Genomic DNA, 13,288 nt, shown 5'->3' with positions numbered 1-13,288 from the left:
TATTATACAATGGTACTATGCAATATGGGACACGGTGGATGTGGAGAAGATGATGGCGGCAGTACAGGGGTCATTGAGGAAATTTAGCATAGTTTGGTCACCCTTCATAAATTACGCATTCAAGGACATTGCACACTTATACATCCCGAAGAGACTGTGGGGGGCTGGGGATACTAGAGGAGGAAGAGGACTGAGCCGCAAATAACAGGACACAAGCGGCCACCTGCAGGAAACTGGTTGGGGAGGGTGCTTTGGGAGGGGAGGTGTTGGAGTTGCTACAGAATGCAATGTTGATTGAAAATGTGCTATGCAAAAGATTATATGGAAATAAACTGTCTATGTGAACAATGTTGAGCAAATAAAGGTTTGGTTAAAAAAAAAAGCTCAATATATGGCCAGAGAATATGGGATTATTACATAGATGCCAAACTGGCTTTCGTAGAAGCTATAGCACATCTCATAACAATTGTGCTTTACAGTATCTATTTGCCAATTCAATTTGGCGCAAGCGTAAGCTCGATTTAGGTTTTATTGACTTTAGTAGAGCTTTAACACTGTATCCCAGCCAAAGCTTTGTCGCAAGTTATCGCAATGGGGTATTCACCCTGTAGTCCTACATTTTATCAGGGCTTTATATACTGATACGGTGGTGTCAATACGGCTGTCACAAGATGGTAATTCATCCCGAAGGGAAAACCAATGATGGCTTAAAACAGGGGTGAGTATTTGCACCCCTGCTGTATAATCTATATAATTTTGACCTGGATAAGCATTTGGGGTATATAAGGAATTTTGCTCCTCGCATTGGTAGCCATTTAATACCTTGGCTGATGTATGCGGACGATACTATCCTTATGGATCTTACACAGGTCGGCTTGCAGCGTTCTTCAGTGCCCTGGCCTTATATGCAAAACATTATGATCGGTCTATTACTACGTTAAAAACCAAAGTTATGGTAGTAGGCAGCAGACTGAGATAGAATGGTCCATATGTGTGGAAACTGAATGCTATTGAACTGGAAATTGAAGGTTGTTATGCCTATTTGGGTTTCCCTATTAGTATATCACCGACTAGCTCGTATTATGGTGAACTTATCCTCAGCCCGTATATTGAAAAGATGCTATTCATCAAGCGGTTTGTGGCAAATTTAGTATTATCCCGGCATTAACCTTTGGCTTGGAATAGTTGCCAGAGCCATACATGGGTTAGTTAGATAGATTTGAGGGTAAGATACTCAGAACAATATTACAGGTACCCAAAGCTACTCCAGTTGAAGCCTTACGTGTTTAATTAGGTCTATACTCACTTCAGGATCAATGGTTATTGGAGAGGTGTACATTATATTGTGCCTTATTAATATGATTACCAAATGATAAAACGCTAATGGGCCTTGTGGCAGATAGATTACGTAAGGACCTTTCAAATACTTTCTTGCGAACTATGGAACATTCTGTGCTATCTTATTTTGCCAATATTAACTTCATAAAGGATACCATTCATGAAAGGCTGGATTATCAAAGTGTACTTAAGACAATGATCTGGGCATGGATAGAGCTGATTCTATGGAACAATTTCAAAACAAAAGGCATTATGAATATAAAAAACAAGGGTTTGCTATAAAGGCTTGTGTTCTTTCCTGTTAATGCCATGTAATCCTAAAATAAGAGAATTCATTATCTACCTACAATTAAATATTATGCCATCCTATCAGTATGTGGGAGAATGGTATGATGTATGGACCGTATTTGTAGACTGTCATGTATCTGTGGAAACAACGTCACCTCTTGTGTTCCGGACTGGAAATACAATTTTAGAAGGCTTATTCATCTATGGTTGCTAAGATTGAAAATATACAGCTAGATCAATTTTGGAGTACACTTTATGGAGCCACCTCACTGGTAATTATTGGGGCGGGTTATTATGTCTCGAATGAAGCTGTGAAATTATTGCTGGGACACTAACTGATGGTTGTAAAGAAATTGTGCTCATGCTTATATTATTGAATGATTAATTGTGCAGGATGGTTTATGTATTAAAAGGATGAAATGACGTTGAAGCTATGTTTTAATGAATTCATATATTTGATTTTAATTCTTGATTGATGTAATTAATTTGATAAATTAGAGGGATTATAATGTATTTTATGTATAGGGGTTTTTCTTAACCAACACACAATAGAGAAAAAAAAAAAAGGTCAGAATCTGTATGGAAGTCAATTTTCTCCAGCAGCCTGCTGGGTTCGCTCTGTATGGAAGTGCAGGATGGTCCAGGCAGAAATAAAGAAAAAAGAGAACTTAGGCCAGATTTGAGGGAGCATGGTGTTAGTGATTGAATGTGGTACCAGTCTTAGCAGTCGAGGCAAATTCAAAGTGTTCAGGGACTGGGGTCATCCAACTATCCTCACCCCACATCTAGGGTAGGACCGGCTCAGATTTACACCCTTGTAGGCCTCCTACACCTGTTTGGAGGACTCCCAGTTTCCCCTTGACAAAGTCAATCCCCCCTGATCCTATCACAGTGGTTATTGCTGTAAGGTAAATTAGCTGTGTACAGTGAAGACATGGTTGAAGCCTGCAGCAAGTAACAAAGGAACTGCCATGTGTAGGAAGAATGGATCCAGTGTGGATTGCCATTAACTTAGGAAGGATCTGTTTTTGTGTTGAGGCTTTTTATTGCAAAGCATGAGTGAAGGGGATTCACCAAATCCCACTGATACCTGAAAGACTGATGTCTTTAGAGGTTTGCCTGTGGAAAGAGAATGGTCACTTGTGGGGTTTGGGGTCTGGAGATTTGCTCATGGACAAGCTACCATTCACCTGTAGCGGTGGATGGATTGAAGGGATGGTCCCCGGGACAAAACACTACATTTCATCTCTAAGAAGTATAGATTCTGGTCATTGTCCCAAGGACAAAACACTGCATGTCGCCTGTTAAGATTCTGGTGATTTACTCATACAAATAAACAAGTTTACCTGTTGTAATAACTATTTTCAGGTCCCAGTAAGAAAGCATCACCTATTATACGACAAATGTGATGTTTATATGGATTGTGGGATAAAGAATCTGTCCTCCATTGGAAGGGTGGATTCTGGTATTTTTTTTTTCAGGGACAAACAACTTTTCCCTTGTAGGAAGTCTGGTTTCTGGACATTCCCCCATGGACAAAGAGCCTGTCAAATATAGGAATGATGTCTCTGTGGGATTTGCTAATGACCAAAGAACTTTTACTTGTAGACTTAATGGGCTCAGGGAATGAGCACCAGGACAGAGAACCTGTCATTAAAAGGTGAAACATGCCAGTAAGAACTATGCAAAGCACAAGTTACTGACGCGTTGGAAGATTTTGTTCTGGTGACTAGCAAAGAGGTGGCAAGCCAGTTACCTGTAGGACGGATTAGCTCTGAGGAGTGGACGCAGGATAAATCACGCAAAGATATAAAAGCTCAACTATAGAAAAGGTGGGTTTCATGAGTTCACATGGCTGGAGAAACTGTTGACGGTAGGAAGCATGGGTTATGATTGTCAGGACTGACTAGTTTCAGAACAGGAAGAGTAACAAGATTAACATTGTGCCTTTAGAGGTGGCTGGGTTAGTTGTGCTTTTAGAACTGGCTGGTTTAGTAACAGGAAGAGTTTGTTCATAGAATTAACATTGTGCTTGCCCAAGTCAATATGGAGTGAAAGAAACTTACTCTGATTGGTTAAAGAAACAATGATATGTTTGGTTGCCTGATTGGTGGAGAGAACAATGGGTTTGATTCTTGGGAGATGAGAAAGATTCTAAACTGCCTTTCATCCAGAGAAATTCAGTGGCTGGTTGTGTATTAGTTAAGCTCCTTAAGTAAGGCCTTTCCAGAGCTCAGAAAATCTACCAAAGTAAGAATATCGTTTGCTGATCCAATTTGAACAAGAAGTCATCAGGTGGGATCGTTCTTTTAAAGATTTTGAGATTGTCACAGTGAACTTTCATTTTCTTTTATAAGAAAACTTAAAGAGTAAACAAGTTTCAAGTTCATTTGAGAAAAGAGACATTACAGTTAAAGTTATTATAAGGAAAAACAAGCTTGAAGATTGTGCGTAGGATTTTAAAGTTGATTAACTGTGTGAAATGTTCTTCAAGGCTGTTTAAAGTGTGCGCGAGCTCGCAAGTTGCCGTTTGCGTGTTCTTTTTAAAGCGCGTGTACATTTTTCACGTGAAAGTCGTTTCCTGAGAAAGCGCGTGTGGTTTGCGATAGAGCGCGTGCCAAAAAGAATTGCGCGTGTGAATTTTAGCGCGTGTACATTTTTCACGTGAAAGTCGTTTCCTGAGAAAGCGCGTGCGGTTTGCGATAGAGCGCGTGCCAAAAAGAATTGCGCATGTGAATTTTAGCGCGTGTACATTTTTTCACGTGAAAGTCGTTTCAAGAGAAAGCGTGTGTCGGGCTGTGATAGAGCGCGAGTCCATTTTTATCAGCGCGTGTTATTTTTATCGCGTTTACGTATTTTTTCACGCGCACGGGTTTTTTAAGATAATCACGTGTGTATTTTACACGCGAGGACAATTCTTCACGTCTTCTGATTTCACGTGTTTATCGCACACGCTAGTAAAGGAAGAAACTATACGTTCTTTGTGTAAATGTGTAAATAAGGAAAACAATTCACACGCAGAAAGAAAGCAGTATTCCAGGAAGTTAAAGAATATAATTTAAAGTAATCTATGCAAATAGAACTCAATGTTTTCAGAGAAAGACTGCAATGTATGTAAGCATTGAAAACTACATAAGATCAGAAGAACTTTGAAGTAAGAAGAATATCTAATTCTGAAAAGATGTTGCAAAGGCCATCACTTTAGGATTCTAAAGAGACTAGGTTGGCTTGAACTATTTGCACAATACAAGATATATTTACAAGATATTCCACAAAGGTTACTAACCTCTAAGTCTTTTACTGAGGTTTAAGAGGTAAAGAGTTTAGAATTTATTTAGCATAATTTAGAAAAGAAGTTTTCTTATTATATTAGTAACCAGGTGTATTTGTTTATCACAGATATCAGAGCCTACCAGACGGTTGAAGGGCAGCTGTGTCTCCGTTGTTATTTTCTCCAAATTCCCCTTTCCCTTTCTTGGGGTTTTCAGCTCAGCTTATGTTTAAGGGTTGAGAGGTGAACTCCTGGTGAGGGTCTGTGGGGCCAGCATCAGCTCCTGTGGAATTCAGTCAAGCCGGACCCTGACAATGATATGATATGATTCATCATTTATAACGCGCTTTTACACAAGTGTATCTAGGCGCGACAGGGTAGGGAAGACAGAAGGAAGACAAAATAAATGATCTTACTAGGCCTTGTGTCATTCACATTGTGCAAGTGAAGGGGGGAGAGGAGAGTGCCAAGGGTGAAGGAAGAGGGGAGTGCAATCAGGGAAGCATTGCTCCAAGTAAGTGCAGCCAGGGCAGCGTGGCTCTGGGTAACTGCAAGGAGGCAGGGTACTGCAGGGTTACAGACACATCGCCAAGTGCGCGGTAAGACCGGAGGAAGTGCATGGGCTACTGGTACCCATTGAGATTCTGATGGTAGCCAGGCAACTAGTCAGCGCAGCAGACAGGTAGGTCAGCAGGGGGTGGGGGGAGAGAGAAAGAGAGAGAAAGAGAGAGAAAGAGAGAGAAAGAGAGAGAAAGAGAGAGAAAGAGAGAGAAAGAAAGAGAAAGAAAGAGAAAGAAAGAGAAAGAAAGAGAGAACGAGAAAGAGAGAAAGAAAGAAAGAGAAAGAGAAAAAGAGAAAGAAAGAGAAAGAGAAAAAGAGAGAAAAAGAGAACGAAAGAGGGAGAGAAAGAGGGAGAGAAAAAGAGAGAAAAAAAAAGAGAGAAAGAGAAAGAAAAAGAGAAAGAGAGAGAGAAATCTACCATCCACTCTCTGCATGGAGAAGTGTCTGACCCTCAGAGAGTTGGAAGTGGCTGAGCAAAGGGCTCTAGAAGGAAGGTGTTTAGGAAGAGAGAGTTGGATGTAGTGCGGGCCCAAGCCCCAGAAAGCCTTGTGGATGATGCAGAGGGTATTGAACTTGAACCTTGCAATCACCGGGAGCCAGTGGAGAGATACGATCCCTGGGCTTCAAGCCAAGGACAAGTCTCGCAGTACTGTTCTGGATTAGTTGGCGAGGGCGGAGCGTAGAGGAAGGCAGAATGAGAAAGAGGACTGTTGCAGTAGTCCAGCCTAGAGAGAACCAGGGCTCTGGAGACAGTGAGCTTCTGGGGGAAAGTGAGAAAAGGAAGAATACCTCTGAGGAGGTGCAGCTGCTAGTGAGACATCTTAGCAAGGTCCGGATGTGAGGAGAGAGTGGAGTCGAAGATGACACAAAGAGGGCACAAGGAGGGCAGCCAGAGTGAAAGAGGGAAAGCGGGAGCAGTGGTCCCAATGAGAAGGATCTCAGTCTTACTGGCATTAAGGCAGAACACGTTGGAGGTGCACCACTCCCGATTCGTGGATAGACGGTCAGGAATGAGCGAGAGAGGAGAGGAGAGGAGGCTGAGGGGAGCCTGAAGGAGAGCTGAGTGTCATCCGCATAACACTGAAAGTTGGAGGAAAAGGTAGAGATGAGGTGGGCCAAAGGGGCCAAGTAGACATTGAAAAAAATGGGTGAGAGATTAGAGCCCTGGGGAACACTGCATGGAGAGAGAGAGGTGGTGGAGAGGAAGGATCCAAGTTGGACCTGGGAGGGTCAGTCCAGGAGGTAGAAAGGTAAACCAAGCCAGGGCCTGATTTGTGATGCCCAGGTTTTTACAGAGACGATTGATCAGGATGGCATGATTGACCCTGTCGAACACAGAGGAAAGAGCAAGGAGGATGAGGACAGAAGGAAGGTTAGAGTAGAGATTAGTGAGCAGATTTTCACAGGTGTTCACGAGAGCAGTTTCTGTGCCTCTGGCTGCTCTGAAGCCAGACTGATGGTCATGGAGACTACCAACAGATTCAGTGTGCACAGTAAACTGGGAGATGGCCAGCTTTTCCAGGAGTTTGCCCAGGAAAGGGGTGGTAGGGATCGATCAGTAGATTGCCGGACAGGAAGGATCAGCGGAAGGCTTTTTCAGGAGGGGGTGCACAAGGGAGTGCTTTAGGGGCAGGGGAAAGTTCCAGTGGCAAAAGTGTGATTGCCAAAATCAGCAAAAGCTAGAGAGAGGGTGACGATGTGGTCCTGGATGTTTCTGGAGGAGCAGGGGAGCAGCTGCCTGGAAGACACTTTCATAGATCAGACTTGTCTAGAAACATCATCCGGTGTGATCAGAGAGAAAGAGGAGAAAGGAGGAGGGGGAGAGGAAGCCAGATGGGTGCCAAGAGAGGTGGAAGGAGAGGAAGAGTAGGGAGAGGACAGGATGTTCTGAGTTTCAGTAGTGAAGTGAGAAGCCAGAGCCGTGCAGAGGGTGTGGCGGGGAACAGGAGAGGTGGAGACTGCAGTAGGATTGGGCAGCTCCTTGCAGGTTTTGAAGAGTTTGGACGTGTTGTGGGAGGCCGCAGAGACACGGGCTTGGATGTCGGCTCTCTTCTTGGACAGGACAGAGTCTGTATTGCCTTTGCAGCAGGCCAGTTGGTCCGAGGATGCGCCTGATGCCCTCCACTTCCTCTCAGCCCCCCCTACACTTGTGTTTCATGGTGGCGAGGTCGGAGTCATACCAAGAGTTGCACTTGGAGGTAAGCTTCATGCGGATTCTCATGACGGGCAAGGACAGCCAGAGTGTTAGAGATAGAAAGATTTAAGATAGAGAGGGTTGTGTCAGAGTGTGAGTCAGCCTCATGCGTAGGAGGAGGTGAGAAAGTAGCAGCAAAGGCCTCCACTGACACGCTTCATAGGCTGGATGACCAAGAAGGTAGGTGGCAGTGCTTGGGTCAGCTTCACCTGGGGGACAGAGCTTCAGGTGGGAGGAGAGCAGAAACTGGTCAGTCCAAGAGCGGAGTGGTGAGAGGATTAGAGAGGGGGATGTATCCAAGGAGTGCCCGGCAGAGTGTCGGGCCAGAGGGTAGAATAGTAAGACAGAGCGTCACAGAGATTGCGGAAGAGTACCGAGGAGGGATTTGAAGCATCCGGTGGATGTTGAGGTCTCAGAGGAGAAGTTGTGAGGTAGAGGCAAGGAGAGAAGAGGAGAGGTCAGCCAACTCTGAGAGGAAGAGGGTGACCTGGCCAGGTGGCCTGTAGATGGTGGCCTGCAGTCAGAGAGGCCAGGAGAGATAGAAAGCCTACAGACAAAACATTCAAAGGAGGAGTAGGCCTGCGTATGAATGACAGAAGCAGGGATCCACTCTGGAAAGATCAGAGCTACTCCACCTCAGGTACGGTTGGTTCTGGGTTCGGAGAGGATCTTGTAGTCATCAGTGAGGAGTGTGTCAAAACTTGTGACAGAGCTGGCCGTGAACCATGTCTCAGTGAGAGCGAGGACAACTAGGGCAAATTCTTCAAGAAGGTGGCAGATGCCAGGAGTGTTGGACAGCAAAGCGAGAGTTGAGCATATGGACATGGAGCAGATTGCCACATTTGAGAGACTTCTGTGGAGGGTACAGGCTTGAGGTATGCCCTGCGGAAGTGGTAGAGGGGCCCAAGAGTGGGCAGAGAAGGATGAAGGAGGTGGCAGAGTAGCAAGAGAGGATGAGGATTGTGCCAGAGAGATGGCTGAAGATTAAGGTGGCAGAGGAACCGGAGAGGTGCTGATAGGAGTAGCAGGAGAAGGAAGGAAGTTGATAAGACGCGGGAGGCATCAATCTAAAAGGAGTTGATTAGGGCTGAGTGCCATGGACCAAGACGGTGCCATTCAGATTCACATTAATGATGGTCTTAGAGGAGTGGAAGGGGGCCAAAAGGAGACCAGGATGTCCCTCTTGAACTTCTTCCTTCCAGACATAGTGAGAGGGACAGGATAGGAGATAGAGTAGCAATGACATGCAGGAATGGAGAATCTGCCATCTGGAGAAGAAATTTACCTCAGCCTTCTCTCCAGAGACTGGGAACTCTGCATGTAGGAAGGATGGGCATCTGGGGATTCACTCTGGGAAGTTAAAATAAGTCACAAGCCTGAAAGGATTCAGCCTGTAAAATAGCGTGGCGATTTAAGAGCCTGACTCAGACATTTGTATTTAGACTAGAGAACACAGTTTAACTCAGCTTTTTGCCAGTTTGAGGTCCATAAATTACCATCGCTAGCAACAACAACTATTATCACAGGACTCAGGCGGCGGGAGGAAACCGGTAGGACATGCTACACAAAATCATTTAAATCTATAACAGTGAACCTCTCAAAACAGTAGAGCCATCTGGAATTAGCACATAGGTACATGTTTTCCCATCTCTCAGGGTGGAAGGTCCAGAGTACTTTCACACGGATACAAATGCTCCCCCTCCTAGACAGGATGGGTTGAAGTGGTTAGCCCACGGACGCAGCACATTTCACCTGCAGTGCAGGATGTGCTCAGTGGATCAGAGTAGGTACTCAAAGTCGGACTCCTCAAATATTGCACAGCTCCAAAAAGACTGGAAAGGGACACAGGATTTAATAAAGAAACAGAATATCCTCATTCAGAGCTGATGGGCTCAGGAGCTGTGCCCAGGAACATAAGGTCTGTCAATATAATCTCAACAACCAAATGGGTATAGGAAATTGCCACAGGGATCAAGATCCAATTTCAACGCCATCCATAGACTGAATGTGTTCATGGGAATTACACAGGAATGCCTAACAAAACCCCACAATTTAAAAGCCTTTAAATAGCAAATGGCCAGCAAATCACTTCTTGGTCTCTTTCTGGGGACCTCAGAGTGGGGTTATTGACTTTACCTGATCATCCATTATTTGTCGCCTCTCTAAAGGCAGCCACTCAGTGATTTTGGATGGTAGGCCAATGCAATACTTGGCCTATTACTGCAAACACTCCTCTATAGATAGTGTTTTGTAGTCTGCACATTCACCATTGTGCTCTCTGGAGAAATCTCACCCAAAGGCTAGGTGCACACTGAATTTTCACATATACCATATTTTATCAATCTGCACCCCATCCGTAGGACACCTCCCCCTCTGCATCCTCACCCTCTCTGAGGACCCCCCTCTCATGATCCATCAGAATCATATTCCATGCACTTCTCCAGTACAATCAATTGGCACGGTAAGGGTCTAATTACCGGAGCACTTTATTATCTAAACATCCTTGCTTTATTAGCTGACTGCTCATTTGGGCTGTGAGCATTTTATGGGCTATGGATTTAGGGAGAGCCTGGGGGAAACATGTGTAATGAAAATAATTAAAGCCATACTGAAGAGAAGACTATGGTCTTGTGAGAGGCCCCAAAGCATTTGTTTTTCCACCATCATTTCCCCAAGTTGGAGGGCTGCACAGCTCAGCCAGTGCTTTGTAGTATTAAGAATTTCAGACAATTTTCTTTCAACTCGAGAATGAGTTGATATGGGTGAGCTGTGGCCATGGATGGCTTGGGTCTTGCCTTGCTCAATCTAGTGTCTGACAGACTGGCTCTCCCTGCCCCCTCTGGCTTAGCGGCCTGGCACTGTATTAGGCCAGCAGCTGGCATTTGCACACCTTCAGGCAGTGATGACGATACTGCCCAGATCACAAACATTTGTATCAATTGTACCCGGGGTTGGCTGAATAATGGCAGGCCCATTCGCAGTATTCTGTGTGTTGGGTTTGTAAGGTCATGAACGCTGCAGTCAGCTGCAGCAGTCGAGGCTTAAGTAGCACAGTCGTCATATGTCAAATATAGGCAGCAGCATGTTGAAAGGAAGGGTAGTGGTTTTGGACGGTCTCATTATAATGACAGTGTTCTTGCCAGGCCAGCACAGGACTCCAATTAAAATGTAAGTCTGTGTGTCTGTGGCGTAGTACAAAATGGTGGGGATGGTCTGTAAGCCCTGCTCAGGGGTTCCACAAATCTCCTTGAAGAAGCACATGCTGATCCACTGACTCCTAAGCCGTCCGGGGCCATCATGCATGCGCAATGCGAATGATGAGATCATGCTGCGAGAGGGGCACTCCATGTCCTGCCATAGGTGATGCATACCAGCCAACAGTGTGCACCGCCAGTAACATTATTATGCGCATGTCCATGACAGAGGCAGCTTTTGTTTCTGGGAGATGGACGGTACCAGAGTAAACGATTCAAGTTTAGTGGCAGCAGGTGAATATTTTTTAGCGGAGCAGCATTAACATCGCCCACAAATTAGCGAAAGTGTACCAGCATATTGTGGGGAGCCCTAAGTGATGTAGGGCGGTTAGCCCCCGTGAACATTTAAAATAATACTGTTGAAATTGGTGACATTTTCAACACAATTGTTGACAAAAGGAGAGTAAAAAACCATGCAATTTTCAATTGGTTCTCCATCGTTACACATAGAAAGAATCCAGTAGATGTGACGTTGGGAAAGGGCTTACAGTGATGGCTGTTGCCTGAAAGTGGAGCCGCATGCCCCCAACCATAAATCATGAAACCCAGCAAATATGTACTTTGAGTCATGCAGCGTGGACTGCGGTTGTCTTTTTTGCATCCTGTCTGCATTTTATAAATAAATCTCTCTGCCCCAGTTTGTAAATTAAATCGCTGTCTTTAAATAAAACGCTCTCAGACCCAGTATATAAAGTCAGACACATTTTGTTAAAGCAGTAATGGCATCTACGAAACCACCAGCGTTAGCACTCAAGTGCTGGTGGGTACCCTGAATGCAATTTTCCATTTTTACAAAAAACAGAGTGCAAAAGAGTAAATGCAGGCAAAATCACCTTCACTCTATTTTGTAAAAATGTGAAAAAGCTGCCTGCAAATAACATTTACAATGGATTTGTGTGCGGTATCCCAAAGGTAATGTTCTGTATTTTGTTGAGGTCAGGATACCCTTGACCCCCCACCTCCCACCCCGGTATTTGTGCATATGGGCGAACATGAATTTTCACTGTCGACTATCCCACAATGCAAGCTCTCGCTTGCATATGTTCTCTGGTGGCGAGTACTATTTTTTACTAGAACTATGTAACACAAGACACTCATTAAACCGTTTATGCAAAGAACCCCACTTTGGAGATGAAGAAAATGGCATGGAATCTTCCATATTATTATTCGGGCATTTATTGGGAGCGGCCCTAGCTTCAGGAACCAACAGAGCACTTCACAAGTCAAAGGGGGATTTACTCAGCGAGGGAAGCAGGTTGCAAGGGACCAGTACGAGGGAGCAGGGGGCTAACAACCGAGGAAAGTGAAGCAGAGAGCAGGCAATTAGGCAGCAAGGGATCTACAAGGAACCAGGGGAGGAAACCGGGGGAAACAGATTGCCCGTTCTCAAGTTAGATGGGGGGTGGAGAGTGGGTGTACCTGGGTGTTAAGGAGGAGCCATTCCTTGAATGTAGAAGCAAGGGGACAATGAAATACACATTACAGAGGAAGTCCAGGAAATGCAAATAAGAAATATTGTAATTCCTACATCTATGCTTTACAAGAGGTGCAAATGAGGGAGCAGTGCAGCAGCTTGAAGTTTTAGAAAACAAGTCACTGAACTATCTAAAGTAAGAAGAGAAGAAACAGTATGGTACAACCGTCCAAACATTTAATTACATTTCTTAAATCGGAGGTGTTCTAGCCATACCAAAAAATGAATCTAAATCCCCCAAAACAGCCTGGGTGAAAACACCACAGTAAAAATAGTCAGAGCGACGAAAAAATGTGAATCCGTTTTAGATTTTTAAAATAGTTTTGGGGTGGAATAAGTTAAGGTCAGGATCTTGTTTCACATTTTCTATCCTGAAATATTTTTCTAGTGTATAACATACCTCTTTGAGCTACATTTCGGAAGGATAGTATTACGTTGTTCAAGCACAATCAGTAGAACATAGTGGTTCTTGTCAGAGGTTAATGACAAGTTAATCTTTTTCTACCCAAAAATATTTTTCTGAACTATAGATAACATTCCTATGGAGCTGGTTGTAACTGAAAAGTTTTGAACACATATTCAAATTTGGACTTGGCGATCTGTGCAGGAACAGGTTAACAATAGCATAATATTATGAATTACCAAGAGTGTGAAAAAGAATTCAGATCAATGGGAGCCAGGAAGATAAACTATGAGATGGAAGTAAGAAAGAGTAAGGAAAGGAGGTGAGAAGAAGAGTCGAACCAAGGATTGATAAAAAGATGAGCTAAGAGTGTGAAAGGAAAGATGAAAAAGGATGACAGGAGGTAAGAGTTGTTCGTTTAGGCAGTAGAGGAGGAGATGAAATGTGCAGTAAGGAGAGAGAAAATGGAGGCATATGGAGATAAATGAGGAGAGGTAGGGAGCAG

At 44.2% G+C, this 13,288-nt stretch overlaps 1 protein-coding gene across 1 annotated transcript in view; it reads right to left on the bottom strand.

Annotated features, from left to right (window-relative positions):
• CIBAR1 (CBY1 interacting BAR domain containing 1) overlaps positions 1–13,288 on the bottom strand; it is a 956,902-nt gene that overhangs the window by 348,334 nt on the left and 595,280 nt on the right. The gene's annotated exons all lie outside the window — the stretch shown is intronic.

Source organism: Ambystoma mexicanum, chromosome 5q (genome assembly GCF_040938575.1).
Source record: "Ambystoma mexicanum isolate Mex_15411 chromosome 5q, UKY_AmexF1_1, whole genome shotgun sequence".
Taxonomy (NCBI): domain Eukaryota; kingdom Metazoa; phylum Chordata; class Amphibia; order Caudata; family Ambystomatidae; genus Ambystoma; species Ambystoma mexicanum.
Note: the sequence above shows the minus strand (reverse complement) of the source record. Positions and strands in the feature narration are given on the sequence as shown.